At 39.4% G+C, this 14,349-nt stretch overlaps 1 protein-coding gene across 2 annotated transcripts in view; it reads left to right on the forward strand.

Moving 5' to 3' along the window:
* grb10b (growth factor receptor-bound protein 10b) overlaps positions 1-14,349 on the forward strand; it is a 72,355-nt gene that overhangs the window by 36,300 nt on the left and 21,706 nt on the right. The window lies entirely within an intron of this gene.

The raw sequence follows: 14,349 nt of genomic DNA on the forward strand, positions 1-14,349 counted from the left end.
AGTACTAGCCCCTCCTAGTTTAATGTTCATTTATTCCATTTGTATTGTTTTGCCCTATTGTTTGTGAAAAAAGGAAGGTTCGGAGTGTTTCTGCTTGTGTTCACGTAACACTCATACCCCCACACGTGACTACAGCTCTGTTAGCCTTTCTGTTCCTGGAAGTCAGAATCCCTTCATCCTTGCTCCTAATGGTCTTCATCTGGAAGCAGCCAGTGTGTAGCTGGTTACAGCTACACACCAGTTTACAGTAATCCGAGGGCTGACAGTTTCTCATAAGTACTCCCCTCCTTCCCCTCTGGCTAGGATCCGGGGCTTTTCTTGGTGCGAGTTCATACACTGCAGTTCCAGTTAAGTCAGAATTTTCAAGCCAAAACACAAGTCTGAGTTTAATACGGCTCTTCCCCCTCAGATGTCTTCTTATAATTCACTTGATGGATTCATAAATCTGTGGTATCCAGTTAGTGCCTAAAGTTGGGAAGGTTTAGATTTGAATTACCATCTGTTGCATGAATAAATGATTAATGTAGGAATAAAGTTTTGGATGTTTTATTTATTTATTTATTTCCTATGTTTGTGTGAGAAAGTTTTTTTTTATTTTATTATTTTTTTTGTGGGGGGGGTTGGTCTGTTGGAATCAGTTCAATTACAAGCTGTGCCATAAATTCAGCAGTTCAGGTTGTTCTGGTAAGTAGGTCAAAGTTTATTCTAATACAATGTGGTTTGAGTTGCATTTAATTACTTGCTGAGGCATAATTTTCACTCTGAATAAGTGAAACAGGCCTATCTCGTAAACAGTCAGAAGCCAGTTTATTGTGGTGTGTGTGACTTGCTCCGATGTTGCCTTTTAAATTCTCAGATGGCTTGCTCAGATGGAGCTCAGTAAAAAAACGGGCGTTAAAGCAGACAACTGTCTTTTCGGTCATGAAGAAGACGCTTGAACTTACAGGTATACTTGGAACTTTTTAGTGGTGTTCTGTGTTAGGCATTTAGCAAAGGTTGCACTTATCTGATGCAAAAGTAATGAGGTGTAAAACCCCCAAATTTTAAAATGGTTCAAGTCAGCACTATTTTACTGAATATTACACTGTCTGACTTTTTTACTAGATATGTTGTCCAACTTTGTAAACTTAGAGATATATGTCACTGAGCTGCAGCTGCTGGAAGACTAGTTGGTGACACAGAATTGCAAGAAAATACACTCATTTTCCATTGTAGTCTCACTGAATTCTGAGTGAAAGTCCCAAGACATTCTGAAGACATTTGGGAGACTCCCTCATAAATGCCATTCTCCAACTAGTCGCAGCCCAGTGAGATATCACCATGAGATGTTCTGTTTTGCAGCTGGTGTTTCACATGGATTGTCATCATTGATAATGGGCTGTCGACTCTGTCTTCAGTGTAAATAACCCTAGACTTCGGTATAAATAAACATCTAATGTAAACAGGATAAACATTTATTAATTTAAAGCCTAGCATTCCTTGAAGGAATGTTGATTGGTGACTGTCCTTTATGGCAAAGTTTAAATTAGGGTAATATTTTTTTTTTTTTTTACAAAAAATAAGTTTGAGTTTTAGCCTTTGTGGTCAAATCTTGATAAAGTATGTGTTTGGGATCCGTCTCAACTACTACCACACCAAATCTTAGCTCAGTGTCTGTACATTTGACAGAGTTATAGCCATTTTTGTGTTTATTTGTCTGTAGCAGCCATCTTGAATCAAGTTAACTCCAAAAAGAGTCACGGTACATGTACATCCAGTAAGTTTCATAAAAATCTGTCCTGTGGTTTCATGAGATTATATGCTAACAAGACAGACAAATGAACACTCGTGCATACAGACACATGTATCCATCCGTGTTTTGGCAGCAGGCAATAAATAGTGCTTGCATTTAAAAGCTTAATATTCCAAACTGATGCTCCTGCTCTGAGGGATTTCTACTACAAGTAAGATGTTGACAACAGATGACAATAATTTCACAAAACATCACTTCAAAGAATCCAAATGATCCCTTTAAGTGTCTTTTTGCACATTTTTTTTCCTAATTAAATGCATTTCATAAGAGATTGTTGGGATTTCTGTTATGTAACCTAGAGCTTTGTTAGTTTGTCAGTCACAACCAAGGCTTCCAGCATGTGTGGAAACATTGTCAAAACTCTGCTTAGAATGCATGAAACCCCAAACATGGGGATAATGGATAACTTTTCCCCGATAGATTGAATATCCAAACTGCTGCAGAGAAAGCCATGGAAAATTTAATTCCCTGTTTGTGTTTACAGCACATACATGGCGTGCTTGTGCTGTAAACTCGTGCGAGCATGCTCAGCATCCATCCATCCATCCGTACGGGTGTTAGACGCATGTGTGTTTACACTCAGGTCTGCCTCCTTTGTCTTTGGGAGCTCTGCAAACTATTTACAGCATTGGCAGTGTCTCTGCGTTGTTGATGGCAATGGAAAGTATGGCTCATTGTAGCTGCTTCTCAGTGGAAATTCAATTCAGCACCTTTCCCCAGAAAATTCTCCCATGGAGCCTTCTCATCACACATGTTCTGCTTTTCATTGCTTCAGATCCATAAGGGGGCGTTTCATCTGGTTTGGCTTTGACAAGTTTGATTAGGAAAAGGTAAATTATTGTGCCCACTCTCCAAGACCTCTGACCTGAATCACTAGAACCACATGTGTCCTATTTTATGCCAATACCCCCCCTCCCCCCTGTCTTTTTGCTTATCTCCCTCATGGACTGTTTTCGCCTTGACTATGTCTTCCCATCTCTCTGCCCTCTAAAAATCCACGGCCAAACAGCTCTCGAGTTTGTCTGTTTAAGTTTACTGAATTTTCCAACCTCCCGGCGCTTTCTGACAGACTCTCATACTTGTCTCTCTGCTCCTCCCCGCCTCATTCCTCTGCCTCTCTGAAGGAGACATGAGCTTGTAGTGCAGGGCTGTCATGAATCGTCGGGCAAGCTGTTTGACATGACCATATGATTCGCAGTTACCCTCCCCCACCCCTGTCTCCCTCCATTTCTCAAATCCCAGCCTTCCTCTCTCCACCTCGTCTTTTCAGATGCAAACTCTCGAAGGACTGTGTCTCAACAGTGACTAGAAATTCATGTAAGGTGACCACGAGTTGTAGGTGTAACATCTTCTATTAGTTTTGTTTTGTTCTGTAAATGTAGACTTAGTAAAGCATGTGGCCGTCTGTGAATAATCTGGTTTGTTTGACATGTACAGGATGTTTAAGAACACAAAACTGAGCTGCTGCCTTTCATAAGCTCTGACAACAGTCAAGTGGGTGTTTAAAAACCTGCACCAATGGACACATATTTCTAAAATACAGAGTTTTTATCCCTGCTTGGTATCTTTATACTGACAGTATGTTGGTTTTATGTGATTCTGTAATACTCTGCAATGAGGAAAAAGTGATTAAAATTCTTGAATTGAACTAATTCTATCTGAGTATCTGCTTTCTTTTTCAGTGTAGGTTCCTGTTAAGCTTCACTCAGCAGTGTATAAAAGAGTGGTACTGCATGTGTGCTTTGCTGGCATTCCTGCATTTGAAACATTCCAGATTTTGTTAGTTTTAATATACTTGAACTAGTTTACTAGAACTCAGCTGGGAAAAGATGGGATGCTACCTTTGTGTTGGTGGCAAGTCTCTGCCTCATGTGATGTAGTTTAGGTTTTTGGGTGTCTTGTTCACAAGTGATGATGGGATGAGCCAGGGATCAATCCATCATGAGTGATGGATTGTCGAATCAGGGCCTTGTCTGTAGTCATGAGGGTGTTGCTCCACTCTGTCATGGTATAGAAGGAGCTGAGCTGAAAGGCAAAGCTCTCAATTTACTGACCTATCTATGTTCAAGCCTTCACCTTTGCTCATGAAGTTTGGATCATGACCAAAAAAGCAAAATCCCAGATGCAGGTTAGTAAAAAGAGGTTCTTCTGTAGGTTGGCTGGGCTTAGCCTTAGAATTAAGGGAAGGCACTGCTTCATCCAGGGGGAGCTCAGAGTAGAGCAGCTTGTTTTCCACATCTAAAGGAGTCAGTTGAGCTCGTTCAGGTACCTGATCAGGATGCTTCCTAGGTGCCTCCCTTTTAGAGGTTTTCCTGGCACATCCCACTGGGAGGAGACCTTGGGGCAACTAACTGGAGGAATTATGTATCCTCTCTGGCTTGGGAATGCCTTGAGATCCCCCAGGAGGAGCTAGAGAGTAATGCTGGAGTGAGGAATAACTGGGTTTCGGTCCTGAACCTATTGCCTCCATGACCCAGTCACAGATAGATAAATAGGTGGATGGTATTAGAGGTCTTGTAGTCCATTTTGTTCTGTTGCATGACATGATCTTTATGTCTTTTTCCTTCCTCTTGTCTAAGGAAAATAGCATTAGTTTAAGGATCACTCACTGTCTTCCATGCCAAAGTTTTAAACTAAGATCTTGTGTGATCACTTAGAGCTTAGATTATTTGTTATGGATGAGTCTCAGCTACTGCCACCAAAGTTCAGCTCAATATTTGTATAAATAACTGAGCCATAGCCATATTTTGGTTTTTTAAGGTCAGTTGCTGTATTGGGTTGACTCCAAAAGTGAATCAGTTGTAAATGTACATCCAATGATTACTTTCTGAGAATTTGAATAAAATATGTTTTAAAGTTTATTAGATATTTTACTAACGAACAGACAAACATGCACACACATACAGACACAGGTTGCCTGTCACTATTAAAGGCACTATAAAATATATATATATATATATATATATATATATATATATATATATATATATATATATATATATATGTTGCTAACAGTTCTTTTTTTTCTTGGTCTTGAACTGTTTGGTAGTATTCCCGATCACTTATCCAGCTGTTTTTACTCCATATTTGTAGTTCTATCAAAAGTCATGTCAACCATAGCAAAGAAAAAGTAATATTTAGAGCATTGTATACCTGTTTGAAAATTTTGAATAACAAAATAATAGTCAAAAATAGCACACAGTGCCAGACAAGTCTGGAGAATTGGGTTGGCTCCATTTGCAAATAAGCTGTTGGTCCTCAATAGAAACATTGTCATGAGCTGAGGGAATGTGACTGAAAACTAAAAACTGCCTCTGATGTTACTGTCATAAGCAAATTAGCTGGCTTCTATTTACCATTCCATCACAATGTTTAGCTTGTACAAAGCTGCAAGTGGCTCAGTAAGCACAGATCTATGCAAATATGAGATGCACAAATAAATTGCCCGTTCCTCAGCAAATGCAGTCGTGTGAAAAACCTGGTGCAGCTATGAGTGGAAAATATACAGGATTTAAAATGGTACGCATCGCGGAAATTTCCATTTCAACGATGTAAACTGTATATAAATGTTGATTTAGAAACATAAGAAGTGCACAAGTATTTATTAATGTACACTCCAAAGTTTTCTTTGCCCTGTATCTGTGGCTTTAACTTTTTTGCATTCATCTAAAATTAGGGAGTTAAAATCAATTCCAGATGCTTATACGTCCTTGCATGTGTTTTGCTATAATTAGAACAGCTGTTCTTTCTATGGTTGCAGTATGTTAACCATATGAGATAACTTGATTGCTGCAATTTCTGTTGTTTTTTTTTATTCTTTTTTTATCTGGATTGTATTATGACTAATGCTGTCCAGCATGTTTTTCGTGAGGAGCTCATTGACATTTGGTCCAATGATTGTGGTGCTGCTTGTATTTTCATCTCATCTTCATGTTTTCTCAGCTCTCGTGCTTTGCCTGTAATTGGGTCGGTCAGACCTCAAAGCTGTGACAGCTACTCATCAAAAACACATTTTGTGAACGCTGACTGTATCAAGTTTACTGCAGTGGAGTATCATTTAAGTGATGAGCTCACGATGCCAGTAATAACTCACTCGTGAAACACTTGTGGCTGATTCAAACTAAATCTAAAATAATTACTCTCAGAAAACTGAAACCAGGGCAAATCAAGTGTAAAAATAGTTGCACCTTTGGAGCTTGTTGACTTTTAGTTTGATGCTAAATTATACCACATGCTCTGACTCCCTACATTACAAACTGTACTTACAGTGTTGTGTGGTTTGACAAGGTCATTAATGAAACTTTGAAAAGATGTCCTGTCATAAAGTTATCAATAATTAGTACCTTATCAGCCGTGTCATCAGTCATAGAGCATGGGATATGGAGCTAGGCAGACCTAGTCTAATGGTTAGCTAACTGAGGGCCTGATTTATTTATTTTTTATTGTTTTTCAAACTCTTAAAACAGCTGTTTTCTCAACAGAACAACGTCCGTGTTACTGCGTGACTGTGTGTGTGCTCTGAGAATAGATCCACTGAAGCAGATCATGTATGTGCTGATGATGCTAGGGCTGTGAATGTATCAGTTCGCCTCATCGGCGCGTCTAGTCAGTCCAAAGGTTTACGCAACTCCCAGTGGACTGTTACCTTAGCAGCCTCAGCACCATCAGCACCCGGTCTATTTCCGTGAGTCTATGCTCCGCACTCACACATTTGCACAGTAACGTTGTTCAGTTGAGAAAATAGCTACAAACTAAACAAACAGTGTCATGCAAAAGTGTAGAAGTTAATTATTAGTCCATTAATGCTGGGGAAGAGGGGTTTAATAAACCGAAAAAGCAATAAAAATAAAAAAGGGCCCTTGTTTGGGTAGCCATTAGCCTAGCCTGGACAAAGACTTGTGCCCTTCTTTTCGTACTCCATGCAATGTCCAGACTATTCATTTTACATCAGCAAACAGTATGTTAACCTAAACTATAGCACTTTAAAACTTTTTGAAGCTGAATGAATCCTGAATTATTTTACAGTTAAGAGGACAGTTTTAACAACCAAAAACTCGACAACACTATGAAACAGGCTGCACCAAAACTTCATTGAATATTTATCACAGCTAGCTGGTTAGCTAATATAAAGAAAAGAAACATAGCTAATGAGAGCAAGAAAACAATGATACATTACATTACCTATCTAATTTTAGTCAAACTGGCTAAAATATACACTAAGATATTAAAGGAATATTTCAAAATTTTCAAAGTTGGGTTCTGTGGAAAGGTTCTGTGCATAGGATATGAATAAATATTAACGTTCCCGTTGTAGATAGGTCCTTGAATACCTCGCTCCTTGCTCTTTGACAGCTTGATTAAACTTCATTTCACAACCTTCAAAAGGGTTGAGAAAATGTATGGTGCGTATTTCTATCTATAATCAGATTTTGGTTCACAACATTAATCTGCAGCATTGTTGACTTTTTCAGAGTTGTAGTCTCCATCAAAGTGATTTGATTAATTCTAAAAATATTTATCAAAGCAGCTTTGAAAGAAGCGGCCTAATCAAACACTGAGCAAAAAAGCTTTACACACTCTGAACTGTTTAAATCCATTTTTGTTGCTAAGAAGAAATCAGCAGCACTTACATGTAGCTAGAAACAGCCGACATGTAAATGATGGATACCGATTCATCCCTTTCTGCAGCAGTGAAACATAGCATTCTGTGGCCACAGCTTTCCTGCAAGGTGGTAATGTTCTGTGTCAAAGGGCAGATTTTTCCCCTGTAAAAGAATGGAATGCTGTCAGTGCCCAAACCGTTGGCCTCGATGTGTGAGAACGTCTGTGGCCATGTGCAGAAGTGTGTATTTTTAAAAGTGGGACTCTACTAGGTGGGTCTGTTTTGTGTCTTTTTTCGGCGCGCGCGCTTGTGCGATGCCTGTGCGCTCGTCTTTTACGAGTAGGAGTACTTTAGTGTGTGCCTCTGTGAGAGTGTTTGATGGTATGTTTATGCTCGCGTGTGTGCTCTGCTCCTCGCTGCAGAGCCGATGTGCTCTGCAAGCCTCGCTGTGCAGAGATCACAGGCGTCACGGTGCCAGAAATCTGCTGGCTCACTGATCCTGCAGCCGGCCTGCTTTTGAATGGATCTTAAAGCGAAACACAGAACACACATATGGGCACTTGTGTAATGTAATCACCAGCCAGTCGAGTTTGTTTTTGTGGGGTACATACATGTCTGTGAATTGTAGTCTAGATATCACTAGAACTGTCTATTTATTTGTGATTTTTTTTTTTTTGCTAATGTTAGGAATGGAAAGATGTGATAAAACCAAATATTTTATTAGATCTGCGCATGCCTGTTGCCATCATTATTTATATTTTATAATTTCTACACACTATTGCTTCCTTCAGCTCTCCACCCAGATAAACCAGTTCATGCAGTGTGCACCGAATCCAGCGAGTGACTGAGTGGATTTGCAGCATTCACTGTTGTGAAATACAAATTGTTTCACTGCTGTTGAACAAATCTGACCTGGACGAGAGCAAGACAGGTTGTGGTTTAGTCTGGAACATCTCATGTGTCAGCACCATATTTATCGCCAGCTGCTAAATGGAAACACGCCTCGACCTGCAAGCTTGATCTGCTACTGCCACAGATACACTGGCACAAACACACATATACATGTCTTGTTAGGGGCGGAAAAAAAACCTTTACAATAAGAGCTAAGCAAAGCCCTCCTAAAGCAAAAGAGGACATGAAAATGTGTGTAAAATGCTGCCTGTGCATTGGAGTATGAACAAAGAAATTTCAAAGAAAACACATCTAAAGTTCAAATCCTGTCACAATAAAGATTTGCTGAGAGGAACTTATTTTGTTCCAAATGCTTAGAGGAGTTTTGTTTTTTTTATCCAAACAGTTTGACATAAAAAAGACCATCACTGCTATCAGTTTGTCACCTGCAGCCACGATCCACCACCACCCTCCCATAGAGCTGAAGAATTTACATATTTATTTATTATTCTTCATTTAACCAGGCAAATCCCGCTAAGATCACAGATCTATTTTTTCAAGGGAGGCCTGGGCCTGAAGGTAGCCTATGTTTTGACCTTTGACCTTGGTCTGCCCGTTCTTGTAATTCCTTAAAATGCCTTTAACTACTATGATTCTGTATTTTTATCTCAGAGTGTGAGAGGGCAGAGAGAAAACCACTGTAAGAACAGAACCAGTCAGCAGGCTGCAGGACAGCAGTAAGCAGCCAAACAGCGGGGGCTAATGCTTAGCTTCAAAATAATGACCATTTTTGCCATCTCTCCACCGGTGCGCTGCGTCAGCTGAAGGATATTTAAAGAAGTATGTGACAGAAATTCAGTTCACTGCTTCATTGTTTTATTAATACTGTTTATATTTTGAAAGGCAAAAAGGTTTTCATTGTCTTTTGGATCTGCATTGTGTCCTACCCTCCCAACACAATATAACCAACACAGGGCTTCCTGAGATGTATAAAACAAAAGTTTGCCTTCACCTGACATTTTTCTTTATGGCAATGTTGAGCTACTGAGGCCTCAAGCAGAAGATGGCATTGATTATTTAATAACTTTAATGATCTTGGTCTTTTTAACCCTCCTGAAGCCCTTGTAACTTTGGGTCCATTTGACCCGAAGGCCACGGGAGGGTTAGACAATCATGTGTGATTGTGTGTGATGATCTTAGGTGTAACATCAGACATTTAAATTAATAATCTTGTACAAGATTCATGACCTCTTCAAGCCCTTGGATTTCAGCTGCTTTTTCTTTTGAGTGCTCATGTTAAGTGCACATGTACAGCTGTGGATATGCAAATGTTGGGTTTGTTTGTGTTCAGGTGTTGCACAAAGACAGCTATGTGTTGAGCCTGTAGGCATTTCATCTGGCCATCACTGAACACAGCTTTTGGACTCATGTAGGTCATGGAGACTGCACTTCCCTCTCTTTCTGCCTTCTCTCGGTCCTCTCTTTCTCTCTGTCCTTTCTAAGTCTCTCACACGCTGTCTTGGAAAAGTAGGACAGCTCAGATTTCTGAAACTGCTGCTGCGAAAAGGCCATGAAAAGAAGGGAAGAAGCAAAAATTAGCTGACTGAGGAGATAAAGCGAGGAAATGAACTTGTAAGGCCAGTCTAAAGTTGTAATTTATTTAGAAAACATCAAGATGTTGTCATGTTTGTGCCTTTTATAGATGAACGCATAGTTTAATTGATGAAACTATTACATTTCTTTTACCACTTATGCCTGATGTCTGATAAAAAGTCAAACTATATCTTCATATATGTTGGCACACTTTTGCAAATATCTCCTCTCGACCTTTTGCTTTAAATCGTTGCTAAATTCATCAAACCAAACAAAAGATAAATAGTAAACAAAGAAAGAAAAAGTTATGCCCCTTTACCCTTTTAGATATGTGGTTTTCTTAAAAAGTCATAATTAAAATATTTCACTAAAAAAAGCAAAACATTTTAGTTGTTTTTCAAAATACTTTTAAGCAGGTGACACCATCATAACATTTAAGAAGTTATAACTGTCTGTATCTTGTAGTTATTTATTGTACAACAGTTTAAAACATAAAATTTTAAAAATAAGACTGGATCTATTTAAATATATTGCAGATTGAAGCATTGAAAATTTCAGAAAATTCTGTTCCTGTATAGAGAAGTTGCACATGTGACACTCATAACAGTCAGTGAATAGTTTCTTGTTGCTTCTGTAAAGGCAAAATAAAAATTAACCATAAAGCTTTCCACTTATTAGTTTTTGGGTTTTTTTGGTCTGTCATCAGAAATGTGGAAATCTGATCAAATGCCTGTCTGAATGTACAGCTTCAGTTAGGGATTTAAATCTAATCTTTGACCGCAGAGCAGCTCTTGTTTCCACAGAGCAAATGAACCGTTTCCACTTTATTTACAAAATCTGGTCGGTGACGTCATTCTTTGTTTGTCCAATTACAGTCTCTCTGCCCCCTCCTTTTGTCCTCCTGCTGTAATTAGACAAAAGTCTCGGATCAGCAGCGGCCTGGGGGGACATTTTTTACCCAGCTGACAGTTGGCCTTGGAGCACAAATAAGCTTCTGGTCCCACTTTCAGTTTTTTTTTCTTTTTTGTTCTTTTAGAAGCTGTTTGTTCCCTTACACTTTGCATGCAAGCATTAAGCTAAGAAGCAATAAAAAAAAAAAGAAGAATTTTCTGGAAGGAATGCATATTGCCTGCTGCTTTGCATGCCAAAGTTTAAACAAATATCTCACTTGATCTGTTAGTGCTCAAAGTATGTGCTAGGGATAACGCTCAGCTACTACCAAAAACTTTAGCTCAGTATCTGTAAAACTGACTGAGTCAAAGCCATTTTTGTGTTTGCTAAGGTCGATTAGCTGTGGCAGCCATCTTGATTTAGGTTGATTCTAAAAGATAATCAAATGTAGGTGTTCATCCAGTGAATAATTTCTGACAGTTTCACTAAAATCTATTCACTGCTTAATGAGGGATATATATAAGCACCAATACTGTGCAGTTCTGGGAAACCTGAAAAATAAGAGTTCTGCATTTATTAATTAATTTATTTTTTTTCTTTTAGCACTAGCTCAACATCCTTTAACCAATGAATGATACACAAAGAGTGTGTAATGACTTGTGGCGCAAGCAGAATTTTTATCAAAAAAAGACCTTTTTACTTGGCTTTTACTGTCACATTTGTCCTACTTGCTTCTTACTGTATTTAATCACTTAATATTATGTGAAGCTGGTCCAAATGTCTGACCCAGATTTTCACTGTGACCTGAATTACTAATTAAATTTGACCCCGCTTGTTTCCAGAGCCTTCCGACCTACAGAACTCTGAGTGTGATGTCTGTGTGTTCAAACTGCACTGTTTTCAGACAGACCATGCAGTCATTCAGCGTTCACAGGGACGAATGGCTGCACAGTGTCGTGCTGGTTGGCTGGCAGCTTCCCGTTGTACTTTGGGGGTTTGTTTCTCAGACATTCGTCTACATATTCAGTAAATGTCAGCCTTCAGCTCTTCTCCGCCTTGATTATCATTTGCTACTAAATGGCAAAAGGGGATGATAAGGATTTTGCTTGTGCCTGTGTGTGTGTGCGTGTGTGTGTTTGCATGTGTTTGTTACTTAAACATCTCATGAACCACTGGACAGATTTTAAGGAAACTTGCAGGAAGTAGTCATAGAATGAACATCTATAACTGAACAGCTTTTTGAGCCAATCCAATTCGAGATGCCCATCACCTGTTTTAACCCATTTCTAATCATAATGACACAAATCCAAGAGGTGTAATTAAGCTGCACTTTAGTTTTTTTTTTTTTTTTAAAGCATATTGCTGGAAAGTTAATGAACAGCTCCAAGCTCCAGAAACCTATCTGGGCTTCTGGACCTTGGGTCTTAATTTGACGCTGTAATTAGTCGACAGGGGACAGTTGACCGGGTCTTCCTCATGAGTCAGCAAAGTTTTCTTAGCTAATGCCTCCCACCAAGGCCGACTGCAAACGCTGAGCAGGGACACCCAATTGTTCGAGGCTCATTCATAGGTTTTTTTGTGTCCAGCTCATCATCTGGGACATTTCCAGGGGCAGCCCGGACCACACACAGCACCACATTACAGTCAGAGGGGCTTTTATGGCAGGGTACTTGTTAGTGGGAATATGAGGCCTGGGTGGGTTGTGTGAGCCAAATCCGCCAATCAAGGGCTCCACTTCTTTTCTGGAAACATGTAGAGGTTTTGTAAAGTAGAGGCAGCCGTGGATAGAGCTAAATGTTGACAATGTGCCTCTGCCAAACCGATGACCTGTGAAAAGACAAGATCACATAAGGACAGTGGAAGCTGTGAACAAGCAAAGACAAGTAGGTTCAACGCAAGAAGGAATACAGTGAATTTAACAAAAACTTTTAAAAAGGACTTTTGAGAAAGTATATTTTTGACAATTTTAACTAGACTGGTCTCATGCAAAGTAGTTCCAACACATTGCGCAAAGTCTTTGCGTAAAATTTTGGCACTAACTGTTGGCGTTAGCATTGTTAGTTTGTTAGCAAAAATGTCTCCTGAACCACTGGACAGATTTTATAAAACTAGAATTATTGGCTGTATCTACAACTGATTGTTGACATAAGCCTGCACAAAAATGTTTATAACTCAGTTTTACAGCTAAAATTTGTACGATTGATCAGAGTCTTAGATAACTAAACTCAGAACAAGAAAGTTTCTGCATAGTTTAATGGAGCGGGGAAGGGGCGGGGGGGATCCGCTTAGGTTTCAGTTTTTCAGAAAAAGATGACACAAGCGCTAGCATTAACTGAATTTGAATATGATATTTTGACCAGACATTGGAGCCTCCAGTATCTAAAAAGCTCTCTTTTTGTTTCAAACTGTGGTTTGGAGTTTCGTCACGCCTCCACTCTTTTGCCAACTCCAACTCCTCTCACAAGCACAGCTGCTGTCCAGGTTGCTTTCAAATGCTTCACATAGCTCATCACTAATGGCTCCTGATGTGGGTGCAGGATTGTAAGCCTAATGGCTAATAGTCTTTTAGTAACTCCTATCTGATGTAATGGCTCATAATTTGAGTGTAATACCAGTTGAACTATTTATAGACCAAGAGACTCGACGAGGTTCACAAATGTGTGTGTGTGTGTGTGCTGGCTGCTGGGCATGCTCACACATGCTACTGTACGTACTTGAGTTTCTCTTTGTCTCATTGTGTTTCTTCTGTATTTGTTGAGTCACTTTAGTGCCTGTGTGAGGAACGTGTTTTACGTGTGCAGAAGCTGAAGTGTAGAGAAATTCTGCAGTATGCTCGTGCTTAGCTGTGGGTTGTCTTAAAGTGCCTATGTGTGTGTTAGCACGTCTGGGTGCCTGCGTGTCTGATGGAGTGTGTGTGAGTGTTGTTGCTCGAAGCTTTCAGATTGTCCCTGAGGCATTACATCAGCGGGCAGTTATCAGACCTGAGTCATCAGAGGGGTTTGAGTCGCTCTGCACTGCTCCTCCATCTAAATGAGAGCTGATTTAAAAGCATAACATAATCCTTCTTTCTCCATGAGACCGTGTGTGTGTGTGTGGTCATCTGATTAATTTGCCTGTGAAGACAGCAAAAATAAAAAGCATTATCCTTATTTGTTGACTTAAGATTAGCATTAGATGTGAATGTACTCCTCTGATCATTCATGATGGGCGTATAGATGTTGGTTATCATTTTACTGTATGGTAAAAAGTACTATTCCTCATTGGTCAAAGTCTAAAACCATAAAGAGCAGTTTTTAAGTTGTGTCCGTTTTATTTTAAGTTTATTTGAAAAATTAACAAATAAGATGCACTAAATGAATAAAATGTATCATAATATATAATTTCCACATTCATGTCAAATGTTAGGAAGCTTATCTGTTACTATGTTTGGCTTAAGGTTGAGCAAAAAGTGCTGCTTTAAGCACGTAACCCAGAGGAGTTCAATCTTGTCCTCTGGAAACGCTCAAAAGCCACACTGAACCCCAAAATCAGGCCTGCAGAATGTTCATCCACAAACCTGTGGGTGACTTACTTCATGGTG

The sequence above is a fragment of the Kryptolebias marmoratus genome, linkage group LG16 (genome assembly GCF_001649575.2).
Source record: "Kryptolebias marmoratus isolate JLee-2015 linkage group LG16, ASM164957v2, whole genome shotgun sequence".
NCBI lineage: Eukaryota > Metazoa > Chordata > Actinopteri > Cyprinodontiformes > Rivulidae > Kryptolebias > Kryptolebias marmoratus.